This window comes from Garra rufa, chromosome 4 (assembly GCF_049309525.1).
Source record: "Garra rufa chromosome 4, GarRuf1.0, whole genome shotgun sequence".
NCBI classification, from domain to species: domain Eukaryota; kingdom Metazoa; phylum Chordata; class Actinopteri; order Cypriniformes; family Cyprinidae; genus Garra; species Garra rufa.
The window spans coordinates 57036352-57049505 of record NC_133364.1 but is presented as its reverse complement, the minus strand read 5'-3'; positions in this window follow the sequence as shown (position 1 = coordinate 57049505).

Genomic DNA, 13154 nt, shown 5'->3' with positions numbered 1-13154 from the left:
TGCTGCAAATATAGTAAAACTGCTGTCTATCCTATTTAACTCCATTCAAACACATTGACAGCATGGAGCTGTTTGGAACTATTGAGCGCTCCATGAACCACGTGAACCGTGCGGCGGCGAGATCAAAGCGTGTCGCAACTCTCTTTTTATATGGCTCCGGTGTGCTGTAAGCGAGCTCTCGAAAAATGCGGCCCGATCCGTACTCTATTCTAGACTTCCCCTTGAACTACACGCGACGCGTCCTGTGTGTGATACCTGCGAGTTGTCCGCGCAGCGCTGCACTTTTGTCCGGTTTCATTAAGGGGTGGGTGAAAAATGGATGCATCGCAATCCTCTCTTCAATGAGCTTGTGTTTTCCGCACATATGGCACCTGAGTGCGCTAGAGACGCGGCGGGCTTCATTGCACAGAATTTTCACTGTGAGACACGTGCGCATTGCTCGACAGTGTGTGCTTCCACCCGCAGTGTTTTACTTTAGATATGCCTTCATTTCAGCCGTTTGTAATGCAGTACTATTAGATGCACTGAACTCGCGCACCGACAGACTTTCACTTGTGCTTTGGGTTTGTTCGTCCGAAAAAGCTCGATTGTGGATGTGGTTAAATGCACTTGCATTTTCAAATAATTTTATACGTAACTGATGTACAGTACACACAGACTGTTATATTTTCAGAGCAGGACAAAACATCTGATAGATTTGTGCATTCATTGAAGTCTGTTAAAGCAGCCACTGTCTATGTCACTGTCTATTGTTTTAAAAAGTAGCCTGCTTATATAATAAAAAATAAAGTATTTGTAACTTTTGTACAAAATAAATTTTACATATTGTTAAAATGTAAAGATTCCCACCCCTTTACAATGAGCCCATTTGTAACATCAACTAAGATTGATGAAAGCTGTAGAATAGAAGTGTTGTTCCTCGTTAGAGTCTGTTCATTTCAACATTTACTGTAATATTGCTACATTTTGAAGTTTATTTTGTTAACATTAATTAATTAATTAATTATCAATATATGATTATTTTTTTATTAATTTATAAAGTATGGTTTAGCACTTAAAAAAAAAAAAAAGAGCACTATTTTGGTTGCCTTTCAGTATCCATTTTCAAAAACTATGGGTTAATTAATCGATATCGGCCAGTGTGGTCCAACCTAGCTATCGGTATCGGTAAAAACCAATATCGGCCGACCTCTACTTAAAACATTAAACACTACACACGCAGACTATACGATTTAATCCATTATTCATCACTACAACAGAAAGACACCCTCATAGTCACTAGGGCTGTAGCTATCAAATATTTTAGTAATCGAGTAGGGGTGTAACGATATGCCTAGGTCACGATACGGTACGTATCCCGATATTGGCTTCACGATACGATACGTATCACGATATTTTGAACAAAAATTAAAACATGAAACTGAAAATCAAACAACAGATTTATTTTTAAAAAATAAACAAATTTCTATAGCATTCTTAGTTTTACATACAAGGTCACATTTTAAGGTTTAATAAAAACCTTCTGTATTAAAATTAACAACTGAATAGGTCTGTCTGTCACTGAATTATTTTTTTTTAAATGTAACATGATAGTGATAAAATTGTCAAGATGTCGAATTCTTTAAACCTGCTAGCGATGCAAGATTCTATGTGTGTGCGAAACAGAGTCCTACCCGACGGGTGACCCGCTAAAATTGACGTAACGGGTGGAATAATGTTTATCTGTCAGGTACAGTGTGGGTGACATGCACGGGTATTTGCTCTTTGGACTCAATGCGGTACACGCTGTCGCTGTTCTCAAACGGTCCCGTTCTTGTGTTCACGCTGTCTGAAGACAGTTTAAAAGCCCTTTCACATGGACGCGTCAAGCGGTGGACTCGCTGCGCTGCTGCAGCTTTCTTTCATAGTGAAAGTGTTTTGCGGTCGAGCTGGTGTTCGCGACGCGCGGTCTCGGGGTAGACGTAGTTGCAAACAACAAGGTCTCATTTTACTTTACAAAAACAAAATAAATGAAACTTAATGAAAATACTGTGTTATTTGCTATTTGTCATTTTATGGGACAATGACTAGCGTAGTTTTCATATCAGACACGGATACACGCATTTTCTGGATTTTTTTTCACCTTTATTTATAGCCTTTCTCCGTATTTTATGGATCATACAGCTACATTATAGGCTATTTTAAATTATCTTGATCATGTTTTCAACACTCTGACATGCGCTCAGTGAAATGTTCTTTTGGTTGTTAATAATCTGTGCGGTAACTGCTTAAATCGTGGCTGCTGCTTATAAAACGATTTCAATACATCTTCGGAGGTTCCTGTCGCTAAGAGCCATAAAAGCTTTAATATGTTTGTTCCAATGTGTGACTCGAAAAGCGGGTGAGTCTGAAGCACGAAACTTTTCATTTCCCACTCCGTGTTAACATGCATCGTGACTGTAATAATGTTTTGTTTGTAATTTTTTTTCTACCGTCGTACTGTCGCGTGACTGTAAAACCAAAATGCTGTCGGACGTGAAGACGGGGTATCTTTAATTTCAATTTCAGCCGAACTCATGTTGCTCTACTAATATCCAGTTCAAATGATTTCTGCATCTGATTCTGCAAGCACAAGCAGCTGTAGCAGAGTAGGAGACCTCGGCAGCTCAACCAATAGGAATAGACTGTCGTCATATCGTAAATGTATCGTCATCACTCTACGATACATATCGTAACATTTTTGTATCGCGAAATATCGTACCACGAAATATCGTTACATCCCTATAATCGAGTATTCTGCCGAAGGAGGAAACGATGGTGTTTGAGACTCGTGGTATGTCATGTCCATGTACTGAACTTTTATTATTCAACTATTATTCAGTTTTCCATTCTATGGCACCTTTAATTATATTAACTCAGATCAGCTGTTTTATCTAAAATCAACACCAGAACCATCAATCTTCACCTTCCCTCCGCAGTAGCAGATTTAGTTACAGTTGTTTTAAACACCAGAACCTCACACCAAATCTGCAAAACCACGCTAATTCTCTGCCTTTGACTCAGTTTTCAATTTTATAAAACACAACACAATTCTCTATGAAACACAATCTAACAGGAAGTATCTTGATTTCCTTTGTCAAACACAAGTGATTAAAATGGCAAACTAATGGATCAGTTCCTCACACTAACTCCTCACTTGTGCAATCACTCCTTTACTAAACACCAACAAATCATGGCTGTAGAATAGGCCTTGGAATATGCTTTGGAGTAATCACCTTTTTCAAATAATGTTTGGTTTCTATCCAGCTACATATGGTTGATATACACTACCAGACAAAAGTTTTTCAACAGTAAGACTTTAAATGTGTTTATTTTTTTCTTTTCTTCTGCTTACCAAGCCTGCATCTATGTGATCCAAAATACAGCACAAGCAGTAATATTGTGAAATATTTTACTATTTAAAATAACTGCTGTCTAATTGAATATATTTAAAACTGTTATTTATATATATATATATATATATATATACACATTGAGGTCAATTAGTATTTGATCACCCTGTTATTTTGCAAGTTCTCCTACTTAGAAATCATGGAGGGGTCTACAATTTTCAGCATGGGTGCACTTCCACTGTAAGAGACATCCGGAAATCACATTGTATGTGTTTTTTTTTTTTTTTTTTTTTTTTTTTTACAATTTATTTGTGAATTACTGTGTCAAATAAGTATTTGATCACTTGAGTCAAAAAATGTAATATTTGGTACAGAAGCCTTTGTTAACAATTCCAGAGGTCAAAGGGTTCCTGTAGTTCTTCAGCAAGTTTGCACACACCGCAGGAGGGATTTTGGCCCACTCCTTCATACAGATCTTCTCTCGATCTGTCAGGTTTCAGGGCTTTCGCTGAGTAACACAGAGTTTCAGCTTCCTCCAAAGAGGATCTATTGGATTTAGGTCTGGACACTGTCTAGGTCACTCCAGAACCTTGATATGCTTCTTACGGAGCCACTCCTTGGTTTTCCTGGCTGTGTGCTTTGGGTCATTGTTAGGGATAGCCTGGCAAGCCAGACCCACATAAATGTAGGGTCTGGGCACTCTCCATAGACAGGGCTCAACCGGAGGGGTGGGATAAACCGTTGTCTTTCAAACTCCTCGCCACGCAATAGGATAGCGCTACAACCAATCAGAGACTTAGTCGGTCAGGTGACGTAGTCAGAGCGACGAAGATTTTTAACAAAAATCAGTGCACTGTGCAGTCTGTCAGCTAAATAATAGACATAGATGGCCACTAAACCTTTAAAAGTAAACAAAAACATGCACAGACAAATCCAAATTACACCCTGCGGCTCGTGACGATACATTGATGTCCTAAGACACGAAACGATCGGTTTTTGCAAGAAAATGAACAGTATTTATATAATTTTCTTTTTAACTTTGATACACACCCACGTCCATCTGTCATGAGCACGAGTTTAGCATATCTATGATTCGACTCGTCACATGTGAACGCGCTTTGATGTAGTATACGCAAACACCGAAAGGGGAAATATGTAAAAAAAAAAAAAAAGTCCAGGATGAGTTTGCACAAGCAAACGTAATCTTTTTCAGCTTTAAATGGGTTTGAACAACCAGGACAAGCGCAAGTAATTACCATTTTGAATAGCCGCTATATCCACAATCTTTTGTGCTGTGTAAACAATATATATAATATATGTCGTATACACGCCACAGATCGCTTCCGGTGTTGATTCTGCACCACAGCGCGTTCAGATGTAACGAGCTCCTGCTCAGAACACATGGACGTGGCTGTGTATCAAAAGTAAAAAAATATATATAAATACTGTTCAGTTTTCCACGCTTAATTCACGGAACCAGGAATTCATGTCTGACTGAACTTATGGTCGCAGGTCAGACGTCATCATGTTAAGCCCGCCCACCGACTCGTGATTGGCCCGGTACATCTTGGATTTTTCGGAAATTTAAGTGAATTGAGAGTAACTAGACTGACCTTAGAAGCAAATGTAATTTGCTGCCGCTAGGGGCGCGTCTACATTCTAGGCTATGTTAGGGATGCACCGATACCACTTTTTTGGAAAACGAGTACGAGTACGAGTACTTGCATTTCAGTTACTCGCCGATACCGATACCGAGTACTTAATAAAAACATGATTTAAATTTACAGGTAACAACTGCCAGTGTTGTTTTTGACAACCATCTTAGATTTTGTCTTAGTCTTTTGGACTAAAATGCTTCTTAGTTTTAGTCAAATTTTAGTCACTTCTATATGTGATAGTTTTAGTCCAATTTTAGTCGAAGAAAAGTCAAAAAGGTTTTAATCTAGTTTTAGACGAAGAAAAGTCTAAAAGGTTTTAATCTAGTTGTAGTCGACAAAGTCAAAAAGGTTTTAGTCTTTTAGTCAAAAAAGGGAAAAAAGTAGTCTTTTATCAGGTTCACTTATTCAGGTTCAACATTTTTAGTTCAACACAATGTGAGCTTCCGGATCGACTATTTTCACCAATAATTCCAATAATGAAGGAATGTTTTAGAACATAAAAGACAAACAAGGATGGAATGCTAAAACGGCTTGCCATACTAGTATAGCAAAGAGTATTTAATGCTAAAACGGCTTGCCATAGAGTCAGTCAGATGTTTGCCTGCGGCTCAATTAATGTTGAACTCCAGCTCAAGTAGGGTATTTTATTAACTCTAAATAAAGCGATTCTCTTTAATGTAGTTGATGCAGACTCATTCATAAATTGGTTGCGGCAAAAATGCTGATTAATGTTACCGATGTAATTTTCAATGAATCTGCAATATTAGCGATTAAAATATTACTTATCTAGTTAACGTTAGCTCGTTTACCATAGCTTGTTGCATAATGCACTGCAACTAACACGAGTTGCAAGAGTTTGCTGCAGCATGTGTTGTGTTTGTTTAGGAGCGTGGGTGAACTCTTTGTACTTTGTCGGGTTGGGATTTTAGGTGCTTGATTAAATGACTTGTGTTAAAGGGATAGTTCACCCAAAAATGAAAATTTGATGTTTATCTGCTTACCCCCAATGCATCCAAGATGTAGGCGACTTAGTTTCCTCAGAAGAATACAAACGAAGATTTTTAATGAAAACCGGTGCTGTCTGCCAGCCTTATCATGGGTGTGGATGGGCACCAGACCTTTAAAAGTAAACAAAAACATGCACAGACAAATCCAAATTACACCCTGCGACTCGTGACGATACATTGATGTCCTTAGACACGAAACGATCGGTTTTTGTGAGAAACTGAACAGTATTTACATCATTTTTTTACCTTTGATACACAGCCACGTCCATCTGTAATGTGCACGAGTTTGGCATCAGTCACGTCACATGAGCACGCGCTCTAGCGTAGAATACGCAAACGCCATAAGGGGAAATCAGTGAAAAGTCCCGGATTAGTTTGTGCAAACTAATGTAATTTTTTAGCTTTAAATCGGTTAAAACAATCAGGATAACCTCAAGTAATTACCATTTTGAATAGCCGCTATACCCACAATCTCTGTGCTCTGTGTAAACAATGAGTGTCGTATACATGCAACAGATCGCTTCCGGCGTTTGCGTATTCTACCACAGAGCGCTACACATGTGACGTGACTGATGCCGAACGCTTACTCAGGAGAGATGGACGTGGCTTTGTATCAAAGGTAAAAAATGATATAAATACTGTTCAGTTTCTCACAAAAACCGATCGTTTCGTGTCTTAGGACATCAATGTATCGTCACGAGCCGCAGGGTGTAATTTGGATTTGTCTGTGCATGTTTTCGTTTACTTTTAAAGGTCTGGTGCCCATCCACACCCATGATAAGGCTGGCAGACTGCACCGGTTTTCGTAAAAAATCTTCGTTTGTGTTTTTCTGAGGAAACAAAGTAACCTACATCTTGGATGCATTGGGGGTAAGCAGATAAACATCAAATTTTCATTTTTGATTCGGCTGTCGTAATTAATAGTTATTAATCTTGTCACATTGTTTATGTTATAACATTGAAATCCACTCTTATATGTTCACCATAACTCTGGGTACGTCACACCATGTATTGTTGTGATTGGTCGGGAGTTATCCAATTGTGTTCAGTGAGAGTTTCAAATGCACGCTTGGTCCCGCCCCTCGAGTAAGGTCCTTTTCATTGCTCAATGCCAGACCCATAATCTTAATAGATTTGGGTCTGGATGTTTCCAGGCTATCTCCATGTTGCTTTGAGCACGTCATTCTGCACCCGCGATGCGCATACGCGCTTTGTGCGCTCTGTTTTGAAGCGTTTCATATTATCATGGTTTTGCGCACTGAAAGATGCACAGCCTTTTCTCTACAGATCAAGCATTTTAATGTGAATATATCATAATGGAGAATCAGCAACTTGCAGTGAATGCCAGCCAGTGTGCTGGAACTATCCATTCTCTCCATTGCACATTTTATGTAGTTTGTTTTATTTTTATTTACTAAGTAAAATAAATATGTGCAATATGTTGTCAACATCAGTCTCTAAATCTATTCTTTTTTTGTATGTTATATATGTCAAAATCTGTGTAAATAATGGAAAGGTCGCTGATTAACACTTGCAATTCAGTGTCGTGATGGTTTTAAAAAAAATTCTGAAGGTAGTAAAAAAGGTATTGAAAAGTAGTAAAATTAACTTAAGGATTGCTGTATATACCCTGTACTTAGAATTTTTTTTTTCTTTAAAATTGTGACACATTTTTGATCTCCAATATAAAAAAAAACTTTCAATTTATCATGCAGCTTTAGTTTACATGTTTATTACTGCATACTAGGGCTGTCCCCGAATAGTCGAAGATTCGATGCATCGATATGCGGAGCCTGATTCGACCACCGATCTCACAGTCGAATCTTCGCGGGTGAAACGAGCATCATACCATTTTGCCAATATGGGGGTGCTCAATGTCTAATTGCACACAGAACTACTGGTTTTGTACGGTTATATTAAGTTATATACAGCCTTTGATTATGATAATGCAGTAAAAACAAAAGTGAAAAGAAAGAAGCGTTCAATAAATATTTTTAACGTGTTTGTGAATAAATCCAACCACCCCTGTGACTAATTTAATTTTCACTTTCCCTGATGCATGACGAGATGAGGACCATCTTGACGGCAGGGATGGCGGCGATCACACCGAACGCGTTTTTGCAGTTGGAGGCGCCTCTTTTGAATGGTTTTCTGTTGGCAGTGAGCGTTCTGCACGCTGTTTATGCGCCCCCGGCGCCTCGCGTTTTGCAGGAGCGCTCTGAGCGCCTGAAGTTGAAAAAAAAAATCAACTCTGAGCGGAAAAACGCCCAACGTCATTCGCGTTCTTTTCCATTGTCCAATCGAATGAATGGAGAGGCGGGCCTTCTGTTGTGATGGCGAAAGTTTACCGTTGCTTAAAAAGTCCGGAGACTTTTGGAGGAGAAACCTTTGGTGTCTATCGTGAGTAACCCGGAGCTGTATTATTTAGGGTTTCTGCTAATATGACAGTTTACTTAACAGCAAAAAACTAAGATTTTAGAGCGCTCGCGCTATAATCCTTTGATTTGACTGACAGGACAGCTGTTTTGGTCGTTGCTTAGCAACATAAAAAAACCGCAGCACACTGCTCTTTCATTAAAAGTCACCAAAAAAGGCAGTGCTGTGCGCCTCGCGTTTTTAGAACTAAAAGACGCGTTCTGTGTTTTTATTTAAACCTAAATAAGTTTGTCTGTCAGTTGGGAGGCAGTTTTGGTCGCTTATAAAATAAAATAAAAATAGTTTTACCCTCCTGCTGACTATAGTGTCGTGCCCCTCCCAACCCATTCACACACGCACATAAGCCTAGATGATTCGACTATCGGTCGACTATAGAAAGATTCGAAAATTCTGATTCGACTATGAAAATTCATAGTCGGGGACAGCCCTACTGCATACAATTCATTAATATAAAAGATTAATTTCATACAGTACAAGCTGATATCAAAATGATACCTACCTTTTTTTTTTTTTTTTTTTTTTTTTTTTTGCATTTGAATAAAATACTGTTTTTCCTATATATATTTCATTGAGGATGTCTTTAAAAAAGTTAAAATTTTTTGTGTCAGGCTGTTGTCTCGTCACACCCCTATAAACTACATAATCTATCTGATAAATTGTCATTAATATGACTGTTTGTTTTGTTCTCTTCACAGACTGTGTGGATGTGAACTCACTGCTCAGTCCTGTGAGAGTTTGTCTTCAGCTCTACAGTCCTCAAACTGCCCCCTGAGAGATCTGGACCTGACTAACAGTGACCTGCAGGATTCTGGAGTGAAGCTTCTTTCTGAAGGACTGAAGAGTCCAAACTGTCAGCTGGAGATACTGAGGTAACTGGTTTTCCATAAAATAATTAACAAAATGCTACCACAATAAATGGCCATTGATTTTTGTCAACAATCTGCTGTCAATGCAATGCCAGAACAAGAGACAACATTCCCAGATAGCATCCGGATGTGGGCCACCTTTGGCAAATATGTGGCACAATCGACAAAGACTAATCACGGTATAAACTAGGCTTGCCACGATTGACGGTGTTGACGGTGTTACCGGTTTTAAGACGCAACACCGGTGTCATCACATTTCCACCGTGACACCGTCCCCACATTTTTTTTTTTTTTTTTTTTGAAGTATTTGTTTTTTTTTTATGAAATGTTTATTTGAATTAAATGGAAAATATAATTCTAAATAATTTACTTAAGACGAAAGAATGCACTGTAATTAAAAACTGAACATAACAATGCGTCATATTTCATTTATAACCTGAGGAGAACGAGAGGAGTCGAGTTTACAGAAAGAGAATAGCGGACAATTTAGTGTCAAAACTAGGGGTGTAAAAATTAATTGTTTTTACGATGCAGACAAGGACGATTCGTTATTGGTTCAGTAATAGACCATAACCAGTTATAACAGACTCAGTCCCGGTGCCATCACACACGCGACACAGGGGGCTTGTCTGATTTTCCGGGAGGGGGGTTGGGCTAACGAGCGGAGTAGGCTACTCTATAAAATAAGTCTTTAGATTTTAGCTGAAAGGATTATTACCACTTTATTTACACACGGTGTCCATTATGGCCCTAATTATGACGAACTAACAAACATCAGTGTGTATTTAACAAATGTCTTTTTTTGTTAGTAATTCTTTAAAAGATTGAAACATTATTTGTATTTGGTTGAAAAGAACTGAGCGCGTCCATCTCAGCACCGTTTTACAAAAATATAACGTTTTGTTACATTTACATTTACATTTATTCATTTAGCAGACGCTTTTATCCAAAGCGACTTACAATTGGGGATGCAACAAGTGATTCGTCCTAAGGAGGCAGGTCAACCTAGGAAGTGCTCAAAAATACCATATATCGGCATTGTTAGATAAGTACTGGATAGAAAGGGAAGATCAAGAAAAGAGAGAAGGTTTTTTTTATTTTTTTTTTTATTTTTTTTTTTTTATTATTGAGTCAAATATTGTCGAAAGAGATGGGTTTTCAGAAGTCGCTTGAAGGCAGTTAGGGAATGTGCATTCCGGATATGGGAGGGAAGGTCATTCCACCAGGCAGGACTATTGAACGAGAATGTTCTGGAAAGTGATTTCATGCCTCTCTGTGGTGGTACAACGAGGCGTCTTTCATTAGAGGATCTCAGAGATCTAGAGGGAGTGTAAATTCGTAGTAGTGAACGTAGGTATGCAGGTGATGAGCCGGTGGCTGTCCTATAGGCCAGCATCAGTGTCTTGAACTTAATGCGAGCCGCCACTGGTAGCCAGTGAAGGGATATGAAGAGAGGTGTGACATGGGCCTTTTTTGGTTCATTGAAGACCAGTCGTGCTGCTGCATTCTGAATCATTTGTAGAGGCCTGATTGTACATGCTGGAAGACCAGCTAGTAGAGCATTGCAGTAGTCCAGCCTGGAAATGACCAGGGCCTGGACGAGGAGTTGTGCAGCGTGCTCTGTTAGGAAGGGCCTGATCTTTCTGATGTTGTGCAGTGCAAACCTGCAAGATCGAGCAGTTTTAGCTATGTGGTCTTTAAAAGTCAATTGGTCATCAAACATTACACCAAGATTTCTGGCTGAAATTGAAGGGGTAACTGTTGATGAACCTAACTGGATTGAGAAGTCATGTTGTAGAGTCGGCGTGGCAGGGAAAACAAGGAGCTCAGTCTTTGCTAGATTGAGTTGGAGATGGTGTTCCTTCATCCATGCAGAGATATCCGCCAGGCAGCCTGAGATTCGTGCAGCTACCGATGGATCATCTGGTTTGAATGAGAGATAGAGCTGTGTGTCATCAGCATAGCAATGGTAGGAGAAGCCATGTGCTTGTATGATGGGGCCTAGAGATGTAGTGTATATGGAGAAGAGGAGGGGTCCAAGAACTGATCCCTGAGGAACCCCAGTAACCAGTTGTTGAGTTTTGGATACCTCACCACCCCAGGCCACCCTGAAAGACCTATCAGTGAGGTAGGATTTGAACCAGTGAAGTGAAGTTCCTGTGATGCCCAGCGATGAGAGGGTGGACAAAAGGATCTGATGATTCACTGTGTCGAAAGCAGCAGATAGGTCCAGCAAAATGAGAACCGATGATTTGGAATCAGCTTTTGCAATCCGCAGGGCTTCAGTGATAGACAGTAGAGCAGTCTCAGTTGAATGGCCACTCCTGAAGCCTGACTGGTTGGTATCCAATAGATTGTTCTGCACAAGAAATGAAGATAGCTGGTTGAAAACAGCTCGTTCCAGCATTTTTGCTATGAATGGAAGGAGAGAGACAGGTCTGTAGTTGTCTACAAGTGAAGTGTTTAGAGTAGGTTTTTTGAGCAGCGGGGTTACCCGGGCCTGCTTAAATGTAGTAGGGAAGGTGCCTGTGAGAAGAGATGAGTTGATGATGTGTGTGAGCGCCGGTAGGATTGTGGGAGCGATTTCTTGGAGAAAGTGCGAGGGGATAGGATCTAAAGGACATGTCGTCGGATGGCTGGAGAGAAGTTTGCTAACTTCAGCCTCAGAGTGGGGACTGAAGGAGAAGAGGGGAGTTCCAGATGCGGGTGAGATCAATTTTAGTTCCTGTATGTGTGGAGCTGAGAACTGATTGCTGATAGATGCAGTTTTGTCTGTGAAGAATGTGGCGAAGTCCTCAGCTGTTATAGTAGTGGTGGGAGGTGGTGGAGGGGGGCAAAGCAGTGAATTGAAAGTTTTGAAGAGGTTTCGTGTGTCTGGAGCATTGTTGATCTTATTGTGGAAGTATGAAGATTTGGCAGTGTGGACTTGGGTAGAGAATGATGACAGCAGAGACTGATACATACTCAAGTCAGACGGATCCTTAGATTTGTGCCATTTCCTCTCAGCTGCCCTAAGTTTGGAGCGCTGCTCACGAAGAACCTCGGATAACCAAGGGTTTGAGGGAGCAGCCCGTGCTGGCCTGGAGGAGAGAGGGCAGATATCATCTAGACAAGTCGTGAGAGTCGAGCACAGGGTGTCCGTTGCTGTATTAGTATCCAGGGATGAGAAGTGGGTTTGAGAGGGAAGAGAGGAGGATACTAAAGATGAAAGGCGGGAAGTTGAGAGAGAGCGTAGGTTTCGTCTAAAAGTAACAGGTAGAGGGGTTGGTGGTGCACAGGTAACTTGATGTAGGTCGAATGTAATGAAGAAGTGGTCAGAGATGTGTAAGGGTTTGACTGCTATGTTATCTGTAGTACAGTTACGTGTATAAATGAGATCAAGTTGGTTTCCAGATTTATGAGTGTGTGTAGTGATAGTGCGTTTGAGATCAAATGAAGCTAGGAGTGTATGGAAGTCAGTCGCATAGGGTTTGTCAGGGTGAATGTTAAAGTCTCCAAAGACTAGAAATGGGGTGCCATCCTCTGGAAATGAGGATAGTAGCACATCCAGCTCTTCTAGGAAAATGCCAAGTTGAGTAGGAGGACGATAAATTACTACAACATGGAGTTTGATGGGAGTTGTTATAGTCACTGAATGACATTCGAATGAGTTATAATTGCCAAGAGGAGAATGGGTTGAGTATTTCCAGTTGTTAGAAATGAGCAGTCCAGTACCGCCGCCCTTTCCAGTGTAACGAGGGGTGTGGGAGAAGGAAAAGTTATTAGACAGAGCGGCTGGGGTTGCTGAGTTTTCTGGACGAATCCAGGTCTCAGTCA